Below are 14391 nucleotides of genomic sequence, written 5' to 3' on the forward strand. Positions count from 1 at the left end.
CCAGAGGCCGCTCGTATGCCGGACAAAGGTCCCAGGATGCTGCTAGGAGAGCACTGGCCATTAGAGTAAACAGAAAAATAGAAATGAAACCTGTTTTTATAATGAATAACTTTTATAGTCTAAGTTTAAATGAAGGTTGGGTTTTCCCATTTCTGGGGGCAAACAAACATGTTTTAATAGCTTTTTAAAAATAGAATGGGAATTCTACTGAGGCCCATTATGGAACAGGGGGCAGGCACAGTGCCGGAACATGCTGGCCATCTGATGCCAACCACGTGAGTCCTTTGAATAAATCTGTGTGCTTTTGTCACTTCACCCTGCTCACCAATTTGACCGGATTAAAAGGCTTCATAACAGTCTGTGCAACTGCTAATGGTGTCACTCTGCTCTTACATGTTTATTTTAGTGTTGGATTTTTATTGTCAAGGTCACTCTGAGGATATGCGGATTCTTAACTACACAAAGTTGGTCTTTAGCCTTGGTCTATTTTGTCTTGTATCTTTTTTTTTTCTTTCCTATTCCCAGGAGTCTGCCTTCTCTGTGAATCCCCCTCTAACAGGATGTCGTGGTTTATTTATTCCCTGCCCTTTGCCATGTGGATGGGCGGATTTTTAACCTTTTAGTACCATAATCCTTTGTGGTAGGTTCCTGTTTCTCTGCTATCTTGGGAACTCCTGCTGTTCGACCGTGGTGCTTGCATATTTATAAACTCTTAACCATTAACTCTTCAAGCAGACCAGCTGCGGCATGAGAGCTATTTGCTATTCCTCAGCATCGTTTGCTAGTCTCACTTAGCAAGACCTTTGCTTGTTGTATTTCCATTTGTGTCTGTTGTGGAACAGGCTCGACAGAACTACTGAAATTGTAAAGAAACTCAGGCAGCCTGCACAGACCTCCAGCTCCCTGTGTCTGCCTGTAAAGAGAGGACACCGGGGCAGATGGAGAGCAGCAGGCACTCGGAGTCAGGCCTGAGATCTGTGAATGGCTTTGCCACTTGCTGGTTGTAAGGCATGATGGGGGCTGGGATCAAATCATCTCCGCAGCTCTCTGTTTCTTTGTCTGTACAATGGTGATCAAACTGGATATGTCCACTGAGCACCAGATGTCCTGAAGAGATGGGCGAGGGTGAAGGCAGCATGAGTAGGAGGTGGGCATGTTGGCAGGGGCCCCAGGGCCTGGGCAGCTCTCTAGAGAAAGGATTTCACGGCTTTAAAACCACAGGACTCTGTCACCTCTAAGGTCCTTTCCAACTTCAAATACACCTCTGATTCTATGAAAGGATGACAGTCTTGTGCCTTCCTGCTTCATCACTGGCGGAGCGGCCCTGCCAAGGCAAGGAGGGAAGTGGACTAGGAGGTAGGCCTGAGGCTAGGGTGGAGCCCCCAAGCTTCCTATCAGCACCACCAAACTGAACTGAAGCCCCCCACACGACTGGAAAGTGACAAAGAAGGTGATGGAGTTTATGCCCTTGATTCAGGTTGTTGGGCTTAAAACTGAAGATCCATATGATGGGGTGACTCTTTTCCTTGAGAGAGTACCAGTGCTGTGCCATGTGGCAGAGCAAAGACGAAGGGCAGTGCCAGGTTCCTTGACCGTGGGCTTTGCTTCTTCATGGGTAGGGAATAGGGCAGCACTGGATGCAGTTACATCCTTGCTAGATCCCAGATCCTCACTTTTTCCTTTTGAAAGAAGTCTAAGGTAATAGACTTGCTTTCTTTCTTCAACAGATAGTAGTTAAAACCAAGTGGCGACTTGATAGGCAGCCAGCTGGTTATCTATGACTCAAACTATTAAGGATGGAGACATCTGTACCTGGGCGATGTTCTTCCCAGAGGAGAGTCCTTACTAAGTCAGAGGGCATTATTGTGACATCTGACCTTGAGGATGGTTCAACATGTCAATCAGGCTAGATAAGCAAATTCTTTATCTAGTAAAAATGGCTGGGCATGGATAATATGTGGTTTCTTATTCTCCATCCTCCTCCCCCTCCTTCTTCTTCTTCTTTTTTTTTTTTTTTTTTTGTTGTTGTTGTTGTTGAGACAGGGTCTCTCACTCTGTTGCCCAGACTGGAGAGAGAGCAGTGGCACAATCATTGCTCGCTGCAGCCTCAACCTCCCAGGCTCAAGTGACCCTCTTGCCTCAGCCTCCCAAGTAGCTGGGACCACAGGCATGCGCCACCACTTCCTGCTAATTTCTAAATTTTTTGGTAGAAATGGGGTCTCCCTATGCTGCCCAGGCTAGTCTGGAAATCCTAGCCTCAAGCAATCCTCTTGCCTCAACCTCCCAAAGTGTTGGGATTACACGCATGAGCTACTGTGCCGCCGTCGTCTTCTTCTTCTTCTCCTTTTCCTTCTCCTTCCTCTTCTCCTTCCTCTTCTCCTCCTTCTTCTCCTCCTTCTTCTCCTTCCTCTTCTTCCTTCTTTCTTCTTCCTCTTCCTCCTTCTTTCTTCTTCCTCTTCCTCTTCTTCTCCTTCTCCTTCTTCTTCATTTTTTAATTAGAGAGGAGGCCTCACTATGTTGCCCAAGTTGATCTTGAACTCCTGGACTCAAGCAATCCTCCTGCCTCAGTCTCCAAAGTAGCTGAGATTACAGGTGTGTACCACTGCACCTAGCAACACATAGTTTTTGGAAGATGTACAAGAACAAATTTGATTGTTGGAATGGATTTATAAGAAAGCTTTGCATTTCCTCTGGGTCGAGGGAAACAAGTTTATTAATTGCAGTGTCTTTGGAACAGGTACATATTTTAATATTATTAGAGAAAGAATTTCTGGCCTGCAAATAATTTGATACGAACTAGAGAATAAACATCTTCCTACATTGCAGGAGAAAGTAAAATATAATGTCCTGTTTCTATCCACAGATACTTAAGAGGGAAAAGGAGAAGGAAAGGAAAGAATGGAATTAGGAATTACATGGCATAACTTGGGATACCTGTTTTATAGCTAAATCATTTGTGATCTGATTTCCATGTTGGTGGGACTTGGCCTGTTTCTGGCAGGTTCCTCCTGCCTTCCCTCATTTTCCCCAGCTTTCTTCATTCATCACACATTCTTTTTTCTCCCATCTTCTGTGGGTAAAATCTAGGGGGCTTGTGACCCTGAGATGGTTCTTGCTGCACGTCTCTGTGCACAGCACTGAGAAGCAAAGTACACACACAGTTCTTGCACCTGTCAGGAGCAGCTTGCCTCCACCTGCAAAACACAGGGTGATCGTGCATCTAAGGAACTGTCTTTTCCATTTCTTATCTCCTGCACAAGCCAATGGTAAGTTCTGTTTACTTACTTATCTTGGCTTATGCACAAGTAAACTGTAGGTATTGTTTTTCATTTACGAGGTTTTTGCTATCCTTGGGTTGGTTTATAATGTTGTTAGTCAGATCAGGTTGTGTCTTAATGTCCAGGCAGTGAATTAGGGTATTACGAACCCACCAACTGGATTTTCCTCTGAAGCAAAATTTACAAAAGGTATGTCAGCCATTTTGTTAGGCTTGAGCAGGGGTGGGCAAACTATGGCCTGTGAGCCAAATCTGGCCCATGGCCTGTTTTTGTACAACCAGTGAGCTAACGATGGTTTTTATGTGTTTAAATAATTTGGAAAAAACCAACAGAAAAATAATATTCTGTGACATGAGAAAATTATTTCAAATTTCAGTGTTTATAAATATAATTTTATTGAACACAGTTATCATTCCTTTACCAACTGTTATTTATTTATTTGTTTGTTTATATACTTATTTATTTTGAGACAGGGTCTGGCTTTGTTGCTCAGGATGGCAGTGCATGGTGCAATTGCAGCTCACTGCAACCTCTCCTCCCGGGTTCAAGTGATCCTCCCACCTCAGCCTCCCAAGTATTTGGGACTACAGTTATTCACCACCGTGCACGGCTAGTTTCTTTGTATTTTTTGTAGAGAGAGGGTTTTGCCATGTTGCCCAGGCTGGTCTCAAATTTCTGAGCTCAAGCAATCTGCCTGCCTCAGCCTCTGAAAGTGCTGGGATTACAGGCATGCGGCACCACACTCAGCCCCTTTACGTACTGTTAATGGCTGCTCTAACACTACAATAACATTGGGCAGTTGCAACGGACACTGTATTGATTCACAAGTCAATAAAGTGTTTGCTCATCTGGCCCTTTACAGAAAAGGTTTGCTGACCTCTTTGCTTGTATAATTAAACAGCAACAATAGTTCACGTATTTTGAGTCTTCCTATGTGCCAGACAATGTGCTAAGCATCTTCTGGGCATTGTTTAATCCTCATAACAACCGTATAAAAAGTATCTCTTTTAAAAAGTAAAAAGTATCTCTTTTACTTTTTACAGAGGAAGAAAAGGAGGGTAAGATAGGTGGTGTAATTTGGCCAAAATCACACAGTTGGGCAGTATCAGAGCTGGGATTTGTACCCACATTTGTCTGATTCCAGAGCCTGGATTCTTATCCACCACAGAACACGAACATGCATGCATTTCCTTGGTGGGTCTGAAGTAGAGGCCACAGATAAAAATTGTTAATTGTCTGAAGCATAATTAACTTTTATTTCAAGTAATTTAATTTAGTTTATTATTTGAGATTTAGTATCTGTCTCTCTTATGAGAATGTATACGTTCCTTAAGGATAGTGACTATCTGTGGCTCTTAATACAGTTCCTAGCACATAGTAGAAGCTAAGTTAAAAGCCTGTTGAATGATGTGGATAGGGAGTAGGAAAGAGGGCAGGAGAAAGGGAGAGGAAGAATGGAGGATGAGAGATATTATCAAGGAAGAGTCAGGGTGCCCAGCATTGGCCCTGAGGTCATGGATGGCTCTGCTTGGCACTGGGCTCACCCTGACCCAGGGCTCACAGGTCCAGGCACAACACCCTCGGGTCAGGCCTCACCTGACTGTGCACACATTCCATCTGCTGCTGCTCGACTTCTATTCTTCCACCCTTGCTCTTCCCCTCTGCCTCTGGTGGCCTTGTGGCTTCCTGGCACTGGTCCAGATGCAATGCCAACCTTGAGATGTGCATCAATATTTGTTTAGAGTGCATTCATTTGGAGGAGGACGTGGAAGTGAGGCCTCCCGTTCTCATGTCCAGAGACGATGACTTACGTCAAAGGGCAAAACTGACGCTGGAAGGGGACCAAAAGGAATCATTTCTCTTCTGATCTTCTTAAGAAGGCTGCTGGCTCTAAGGGAGAGATGCTGGCCAGTGAGGACTCATTTCCACAGGCCACTGACCAGCACAAAAATCCAGGTTTCTTTCTCATGAGAATCAGTGGCAGGTAGGCATGAACAGACTCTCTTCCTTCCTGGGAGTGGTCTGGGACTAGAGTTAGTGTGAGACCTCAGCAAGAGTAACAAAGTAGCACTGCAGCCTCTCAGCTGTGTCAAAACCAGCAGGGAGACACCAGTGCTAAGTGGCTGAGGATGCAGAGGGAGGCTGTGTCCAGCCTGGTGTGATAAAAGTGTCTAGGCACCAGGCGTGGTCACTCATGCCTGTAATCCCAGCACTTTGGGAGGCCGAGGCAGGCAGATCATTTGAGGTCAGGAGTTTGAGATCAGCCTGGCCAACGTGCCAAAACCCCGTCTCTACTAAAAATACAAAATAATTAGCTGATGGTGGTGCACACCTGTAATCCCAGCTACTCGGGAGGCTGAGGCAGGAGAATTGCTTGAACCCAGGAGGCTGAGGTTGCTGTGAGCTGATAGCACTACCACACTCCAGCCTGGGAAACAAAAAACAAAAACAAAAACAAAAAAAAACTGTATAGGCATATCTCTTCTGATTTTAAATGATTCTGCTCACTCTCATTTATTGATGTATTTTATTTGGCTTATGAAAAGATGATGAGGTATAGTGTTTTATTAAGCTATTCACGTGTCCAAAAAAACCCCACAAATGCTTACTGAATCCTTAAATGAGCCCAGCTCCAGGAGTAAAAAAGTGAATTATCAGTCATTTCTAAAGGAACTCATAAATCTAGTAGTGGCCATAATAATGACAGTAATAATTTATGATGCATCAGGCATTGGATCATGTGGTTTTTTTTTTTTTCTTTTTTTTTTTTTTTTTTTTTTGAGATGGAGTCTTGCTCTGTCCCCCAGGCTGGAGTGCTGTGACACAGTCTCTGCTCACTGGGGCATCCACCCCCGGATTCAAGTGATTCTTGTGCTTCAGCCTCCTGAGTAGCTGGGATTACAGGTGCCTGCCACCATGCCCGGCTAATTTTTGTACTTTTAGTAGAGACAGGGTTTCACCATGTTGGCCAGGCTAGTCTTGAACTCCTGACCTCAGGTGATCCACCTGTCTCGGCCTCCCAAAGTGCTCAGATTACAGGCGTGAGCCACCGTGCCCGGCCTGGATCAGGTTCTTCACATAGACTAAACAAACTATTTCCTTCTCCTAACAACGCTATGTAGTCAGTACCCTTGTCATCCCCCATACACTTGAGGTAATTGAGGAATACAGGTTAAATTACTTACACAGGGTTATGCAACTTGTAAGTGGCAGAGCCAGGATCCAAACTCATTCTTGGCTCTAGAGCCCATCCTCTTCTCCACTACTGCACCTGAGACTTACTGTGTGTTAGGCATGGGGCTGACACTGACACACTGGATCATTTAATCATCACAATGGCATTAGGAGGTAGCATTTTACAAACGAGCTAACAGAGACGCAAAGAGCAACCTGCAGATAAAGCAAATCCAGATGTGTCTCCAGAGCCCGTGCCTTAATCGCAGATGCATTCTGACTTTCATCATAGGATTCTAATCGTGGATGAAAGTGACCCTGAGTTGTAGTGCCAGGCAGGCTGCTTAGGAAAATACCGTTCTGGCAACATGTTGGAGGGGCAGCCTTCTGAGGATGGTGTCAGATTCCCCTGTCCTCGGATTAGCTTCCTCTGCCAAGGTGCCCAGACTCCTACTTCAGTGTCACCTCCAGGTTTCAAAGCATGGAAACCCAGGCATGTTACTCAGAGAAAGTCCCACCCCCAGCATGGGCGCATCGGCTCAGAACCCTCCAGGGTTAGCAGGCAAAGAGCTGTCGACCCCGGACACGGGAAAAGGCCACAGTCGGGAGAACCCCCATTGCTGGAGGGCCAGGCCGGGGCGATCCCCGGGGCTCCCAGCTTTTAATGCCGTCACCGCGGGCCTGACTCCCTCCTCTTCCCCACATTGCCACCACTTGAATCAGTTCTTTTACAAAGTGGTTGTTTCCTGGTGAGACAAAAAGGTTAGAAAAGGAAACCTAGAGGGGGCGGGGGGAAGACAGGTTCGGAATACCGGCGCGCAATCACCATCTGGGTGAAGGGGACCCGCCTTCTTTTCTTCCGCCTGAGCGCAGCTCCGCTGCCGCCTCGGGGCGGGGCCTGTTGCCATGGAGCCCGGGCGCCCGGCAGAGGGGCGGGGTGAAAGCCCCTCGGGCTCCGCCTGGCCTGCGTGGCCGGGGCTGTCTGAGATTTCCCCAGGTCTGTGAATATGACCGCAGGATGGAATCGTAGAGGTCGGGTGATTTGGTCAGCAGAGAGGAACATTTGTGAGGTTCTCTCTGAACTACATGTTGGTCTAAAAGTAATCCACTGTCTGGGACCGAGAGGAAAGAATGTGTGGAAGAGGCAGGCATTATTAGCAGCGCGCCCGCCTCGGCCACCTCCCTGCTCCCGCCCCGGCCCTGGGGGGCTCTGCTCAGCCTCCACCAGCTCAGTCGCCCACGGAGACTCCCGGACTCTTAAATCCCAGCCCTGTAGTCAAAACCACTGCATTAATTAAACAAGGTAAACTGGTGAGGCAAGCAGGAACTTGACACCGCCTTGAATTTAATTGTTAAAATGAGAAGTGTGGTAATGGAGCTCTGCTTAAGAGAAAAACAATACTTGATACCGATGTGCACATCGATGTGGACACGGATGCAATCACGAACCCATAGTTAGCACCGGGAGATTACATTCCGGGTATACTCAAGATAGATAGAGTCAACTTTGAATTCTCCAGCCCAAACAATGGGCAAAACAAAAGAGCTTTGTGTCTGCATGCTTTTGCTTTTTGTTACAGTCAGAGCAGGACAAAGAATAATGAAGGGGTAGACATGTTATTACTTGGGCATTTAATAATCAGTGCATGGCAGAGCCTTGTGTTTTGCTTGTCTTTTTTTCTTTTCTTTTCTTTTTTTTTTTTTTTTTTAAGACAGGGCCTCACTCTGTCACCCAGACTGGAGTACAGTGGCCCCATCTCAGCTCACTACAACCTCGGCCTTTTGGGTTCAAGTGATTCTCCTGCCTCAGCCTGCCAAGTAGCTGGGACTACAGGCACGCACCACTATGCCTGGCTAATTTATGTATTTTTAGTAGTGACAGGGTTTTGCCATGTTGACCAGGCTGGTCTCGAGCGCCTGACCTCAAGGGATCTGTCCACCTTGGCCTCCAAAAGTGCTGGGATTACAGGCATGAGCCACCGCACCAGGCCTACTTCAGTCTTTTCTACAAAACTACAGAACTCCCTATCAAGAATAATGCTAGAGAAGGAATATTAATGGGATGGTTTGTTAGTACCTAGAAAAAAAAGCATCCTGAGTTCCATAAGAATAAATGATACCAGACCAACCAAAATTCCTCCTTGGATAGGGTTGCTGGGCATTAATTTATGTTCAATATGAGTCAATATGAGAAAAGTGCCAAGACCTCAGAGGTAATTAATAGAAGGATAGAGCCTGGAGCAAGCAAAGTGATAGTCTTGCTCTGCTCTGTGCTGGGCAGATCCCACCTGGATATGTCTTCAGTTTGAGGCAGCTCCCTGTGGGAAACATACTGGGCCAGGGGTCAGGGGTGCTTGACCTGGGTCACCTTTACTGCAAATACAGCCCGGCTGCAAAGGGCTATCCTGATCCTTGAGACCACCAGTCAACACGACTCTGAGCTGGAGGCAGATAACTCAGTCCCCAGGAGTGATTTTGAGAGGTTCTGTTCATGTCGTTTTTGTGTCACCAGTGCCTTGTATACCACCTGGCACACAATCATTTGTGCAGTGTATAACATTAAAGGGTAATCTGAAGGCCAGGCCAGTTCTGGTGTGAATTCTTGGGTTGGAACTGGGTCAGCTGGTTCCCGATTAATCTACTCCTATCCACATAACCCCAATAGGTTAAGGCCAACTTGCACCTTTTCTCTTTTAAGGATACTTAAGAGGAAGTCCTTGCTGCTTCATTCACCATTACTTCCTGACAGTCCTGTTTGTCCTTAAAACCTCCCCCACAGCAGCTAATGAGTGATCCCAACCCCTAAACATAGGAGGCCTCACCAGGACTACTGCCAGTAGAGAGGAAGGGGCTCAGCCTCTTGGGGTCCAAACCAAACCACTCAGTCAAACTGACTACAGAGAGTCTGGACTGTCCAGAAGGAACTTGGCTTTGAGGTCCACACCTGGAGTTCTGACCTGTGGAATCCATCATAACAATACTTCCCCTCCAGTTGCTCATGCCTGAACTGAAGGCTGGAAATAATTACTTCTTACCATCTTCTTTCATAAAACCATTGGGCAATACTTTTCATAAAGTTTTTATGTTTGTTTGTTTTCTTTATATCCTTAAAATTTTTTTCTACTTGACATGTTAATGAGGTACGGTGTGATGTTTCAATATGGATGCACATTGTGTAATAATTAAATCAGGATACTTAGCATATGCATCACCTCATACCTTTATTATTTCTTTGTAGTGAAAACATTCAAAATTCTCTCTTCTAGCTATTTTGAAGTGTACAGGCCAGGTGCAGTGGCTCATGCCTGTAATTTCAACACTTTGGGAAACTGAGATGGGCGTATCACTTGAGCCCAGGAATTCTAGACCAGCCTGGGCAGCATGGCAAAACCCTGTCTCCATAAAAAAATACAAAAAATTAACTGAGCATGGTGGTACACTCCTGTAGTCCCAGCTACTGGGGAGACTAAGGTGGGAGGATTCCTTGAGCCCAGGAGGTCGAGCAGTGGTCACGCCATTGCACTTCAACTTTGACACCCTGTCTCAAAAAATACAAATTAAAAAATGAAATCTACAATGCATTATTGTTAACTGTAGTCACTCTACTGTACAATAGAACACCAGAACTTATTCCTCCTATCTAACTGTAACTTTATATCTGTTGACTAATCTCTCCCTATCTGCCTTCTCCAACCCCAATAAAACTTGTTGAAATCAGAGACACAGAAAATGAAATGATTGCATTAGGCAGCATTTATAAGCTTCTGATTTGTTTGCCTCTTCTAGTTGGTTATATTTATCTCACACTGAAACACATCACCTCTCTACTTAGCTGGCTTTGTTCTACTCTGGAGTTGCCTGATTACTGTTCCTGTTCTTGGATATCCTGGGGCAGGTGACATACTGAAAGAGGAACGGTGCCAGCCACAAGACCTGGACTCTAGTTCACCTCTGTTACATTGTGGCTACTCCATCCTGGGCTGGTCGCTTTACCTTTCTAAATCTCAATTTCCACTAAAATAATAATGCTTGCTCTACCTGTTTCTGGGTTAGCTTTGAGGATCAAAGAGAAAACCTATGAAGGTACTTTCTTTTTTCTGAAATGGCGTCTCACTCTGTCGCCCAGGCTGGAGTGCAGTGGCATGATCTCGGCTCACTGCAACCTCTGCTGCCCAGGTTCAAGTGATTCTCCTGCCTCAGCCTCCTGAGTAGCTGGGATTACAGGTGCCTGCCACTGCACCCAGCTAATTTTTGTAGTTTTATTAGAGATGGGGGTTTTACCATCTTGGCCAGGCTGGTCTTGAACTCCTGACCTTATGATCCACCCACTTTGGCCTCCCAAAGTGCTGGAATTACAGGCATAAGCCACCACTCCTGGCCTATGAAGATACTTTCTAAATCATAAACTACCAGATAGGAAGAATTGCCTGTCCATAATGGTCTCTGATCCAACTAATTTTTCAATTCTGAGATGAACTTTGACCTTTATGTCATATTATGTCATTTGTTCATTCATAGGACTTTCATCATTCCCTATCTACTTATTGGGCACCTAGTATGTGACAGGCACTACCCTAAGGGTTAGTGAATTAAAGGTAAAAGATGGAACCTTCAACAGTTTCCAGCAAGAATGCTGTGGAGTACACAGGAGTGGTACTCAATCCAGACAGTGGGTGAGAGGATCTGGGCATCAGAGGAAGACTCAGAGAATCCTTCCTAAAGTGAGTGGTGGCTTTGCTGAGTTCTAAAGGAGTCCAAGAAGTTAACCAGGAGCAGGAGGCACGAGAGGCTGAGAGTGTTCCTGGCAGAACAAGTGGTAGGTGGGCCTAGAGATTAGTGTTTCTCAGAGGGGATGCTACTGACATTAGTGTTGTGGGGACAGATGTACTTTTAAGGTACTCTCCCAAGCATTGGAGCACGTTTGGCATCCCTACACATAGGCACTAAATGTTAGTAGTTACTCACCCCCACACACACTGGGTATGACAGCCACAGTGCCCCTTCACATTTCCAAATGCACACCCTACTACCCCATGGGAGGGGTTGGTACCATTCCTTGGCTGAGAGCCACTGCTAAAAAAATACATGTGGAATTGTCAGAGGTGTTTGAACCAGAGCAACTCCATCTTGAATAGGAGTCAGGGAAAATGAGGCTGAAACCTACTGGGCTGCATTCCCAGATGGTTAAGCCATTCTAAGTCATAGGATGAGATAAGAGGTCAGCACAACATACAGACCTTGCTGATAAAACAGGTTGTAGTAAAGGAGCTGGCCCAAACCCACCAAAACCAAGATGGCCACAAGAGTGACCTCTGGTCCTCCTCACTGTTACACTCCCATCAGTGCCGTGACAGTTTACAAATGCCACGGCAATGTCAGGAAGTTACCCTATATGTTCAAAAAAGGGGAGGTATGAATAATCCACCCCTTGTTTAGCATATCATCAAGAAATAACCATATAAATGGGCAACCAGCAGCCCTCAGGGCTGCTCTGTCTATGGAGTAGCCATTCTTTTATTCCTTTACTTTATTTATAAACTTGCAGGCCGGGCGCGGTGGCTCACGCCTGTAATCCCAGCACTTTGGGAGGCCGAGGTGGGTGGATCACAAGGTCAGGAGATCGAGACCATCCTGGCTAACACGGTGAAACCCCGTCACTACTAAAAATACAAAAAAATTAGCCAGGCGTGGTGGCGGGTGCCTGTAGTCCCAGCTACTTGGGAGGCCGAGGCAGGAGAATGGCGTGAACCCGGGAGGCAGAGCTTGCAGTGAGCCAAGATCGCACCACTGCACTCCAGCCTGGGTGACAGAGTGAGACTCCATCTCAAAAAAATAAAAATAAACTTGCTTTTACTTTGCACTGTGGACTCACCCTGAATTCCTTCTTGCAGGAGATCCAAGAACCCTCTCTTGGGGTCTGGATCGGGACCGCTTTCCAGTAACAGAATGTCTTATGAACAGAGTGTGACTAGGGAGGACAGAAGGTGGAAAATAATCAGGAAGCAGATGCCGGATTGTAAATTACCTTGTATGCCATCCTAAGATGTTTATTTTCTGGGATAAATTTTCTTGAGCAGGGATAGGCAGACTGTATATAAAGTGCATTGGATTGAACTTGGCACATCATACAGGGTCAGTAAATACTGGATCGCTATTTGTCATGCTCCTGCCAATCCCAATTTAGTAGCGTGCATCCCCTTCTTATGCATAGGCACTGTCTGTATACTTCTCCAGTGCACAAATCATAGACTGGCTGATGACAGCTTAGCTCTGATCTCCATTCAGCTGGAGGGTAACAGTGGGGAGAGGCAAGACAGCTCCAAGAAGTCAATAAGGTGTACAGTGGCTATAATCCCAAGAATCTTGGGCTCTTCTTTGCCCTTTAGACCCCCGAGTCCAACCACTTGAGGGCACAATACGGGAAACTCCAACTCAGAAGCATAACCAGCAGCCACTATCACCATCTACCTACCTGTTTTCAGGAAGTGCCAAGGAGATGATGCTTGGCACTTCCATGGGGGCCTCCCATGGTTACCCAAGCCCCAACTTATAAACAGTTGGATTCATTTGCCAAGACATATGCTAAAAATGAGGCTGCATTTTCCTATAATAAGCAATATTATGTGTGTTTGTTAGATTCACAGCTAAGCCCCCAAAACCATTTAACCCATATAGTAGTTAAGCCATGGTGGTGAGGGTATTTGAAACCCAGCTATCCTATATAATGCTATTTCCAGGGAAGAGATATTCCCAATTCCAGGTAAAAGAACAGAAACAGATATCACCTGCATTTGTTCCACCTTTACCCCAGCCTTCAGCTATATTTAGATATTACTCTCAGGTCCCATGAGCCATCTCATGCCTTTGACTGTGCTGCACTCAGTACCTGAAATGCTCCATACTCCTCCCTGGCCCTGCAAATCCCTTCTATGGGTGCCCAGAGCATTCGCTTCCTCTTGCTGTCAAGCATTTACCACTCTGCATTGCAATTGCCTGCTTACTAATCCATCTCCCACACTAGATTGTGACCTCCCTGAGGGCTCAGAAATATTAAATTCTTCTCTGTATCCTCAGTGCCTACTCAGTGCTTGGAACACATGACACTCAACAAGTGTTCGTTGGAATGAATGATTGAATTAGTAAGTTAACATCCTCTGGCTGGAAGCCCAGCAACAAGACTGAAGATCTCTCCCACTTCTCCACCTTCAGAGAACAGAGACCTGGTCTAGTTATAGGTCTCAAGAATCTGGGTTGACTGGAAGAAGAGAATGAGAGAGATCAGGATAAAGAATGTGCTGGCGAGGGGGGTCAGCATTTGATGAATTTGGCTTTGGGATAGGCTTAGTAGCAGAATGAGAAGAAGAAAGGACTCCTGTTGTAGTAAGTCAGACACCTGTCTGATGGCCTGTCTTATGAGGAAGATATTGTAAAACTCAGTGGGGGTAGCCTGCTTCCAGTTTTAGGAGTGGGTCCTAATTAAACTGTAAACTTCTAAAGCGGAACATATGTCCACGCAAAACCTTGTGCACAAATGTTTATAGCAACACTGTTCATAATGGCCAAAAAGTGGAAACAACCCAGTGTCCATCGACTGACGAACAGATGAACAAAATGTGCTAAATTCACACAATGGAATATCGTTCAGCCATACAAAGGAATGAAATACTGACACATGCTACCACATGGATGAACTTGGAAAACATTCTGCCAAGTGAAAAAAGCAAGACACACAAGACCACATATTATATGATTCCAGTCCAGAATAGGGAAACCTTTAGCGACAGAAAGTAGATTAGTGATTGCTTAGGACTGTGGGGATGTGATGTGGGAGGGAAGAGAGTGATAGCTAAAGGGTATGGGTTGGGTGTGTGTTTGTTTGTTTGTTTGTCTGAGGTGATGAAAATGTTCCAAAATTGGCTGTGGTAATAGTTGCCCACAT

At 45.7% G+C, this 14391-nt stretch overlaps 1 protein-coding gene and 1 long non-coding RNA gene across 6 annotated transcripts in view; one reads left to right on the forward strand and one right to left on the reverse strand.

Annotated features, from left to right (window-relative positions):
- Positions 1–14391, forward strand: part of TRIM2 (tripartite motif containing 2) — a 131960-nt gene that overhangs the window by 38127 nt on the left and 79442 nt on the right. The window lies entirely within an intron of this gene.
- On the reverse strand, positions 2921–6589 carry LOC131383138 (uncharacterized). Its single transcript, XR_009212928.1, has 3 exons — positions 6464–6589; positions 4875–5109; positions 2921–3194 (listed from the first exon to the last, which is right to left on the reverse strand). It is a non-coding gene; the product is annotated as an uncharacterized LOC131383138 (long non-coding RNA).

The sequence above is a fragment of the Hylobates moloch genome, unplaced genomic scaffold (assembly GCF_009828535.3).
Source record: "Hylobates moloch isolate HMO894 unplaced genomic scaffold, HMol_V3 SCAFFOLD_3, whole genome shotgun sequence".
Classification (NCBI taxonomy): Eukaryota; Metazoa; Chordata; class Mammalia; order Primates; family Hylobatidae; genus Hylobates; species Hylobates moloch.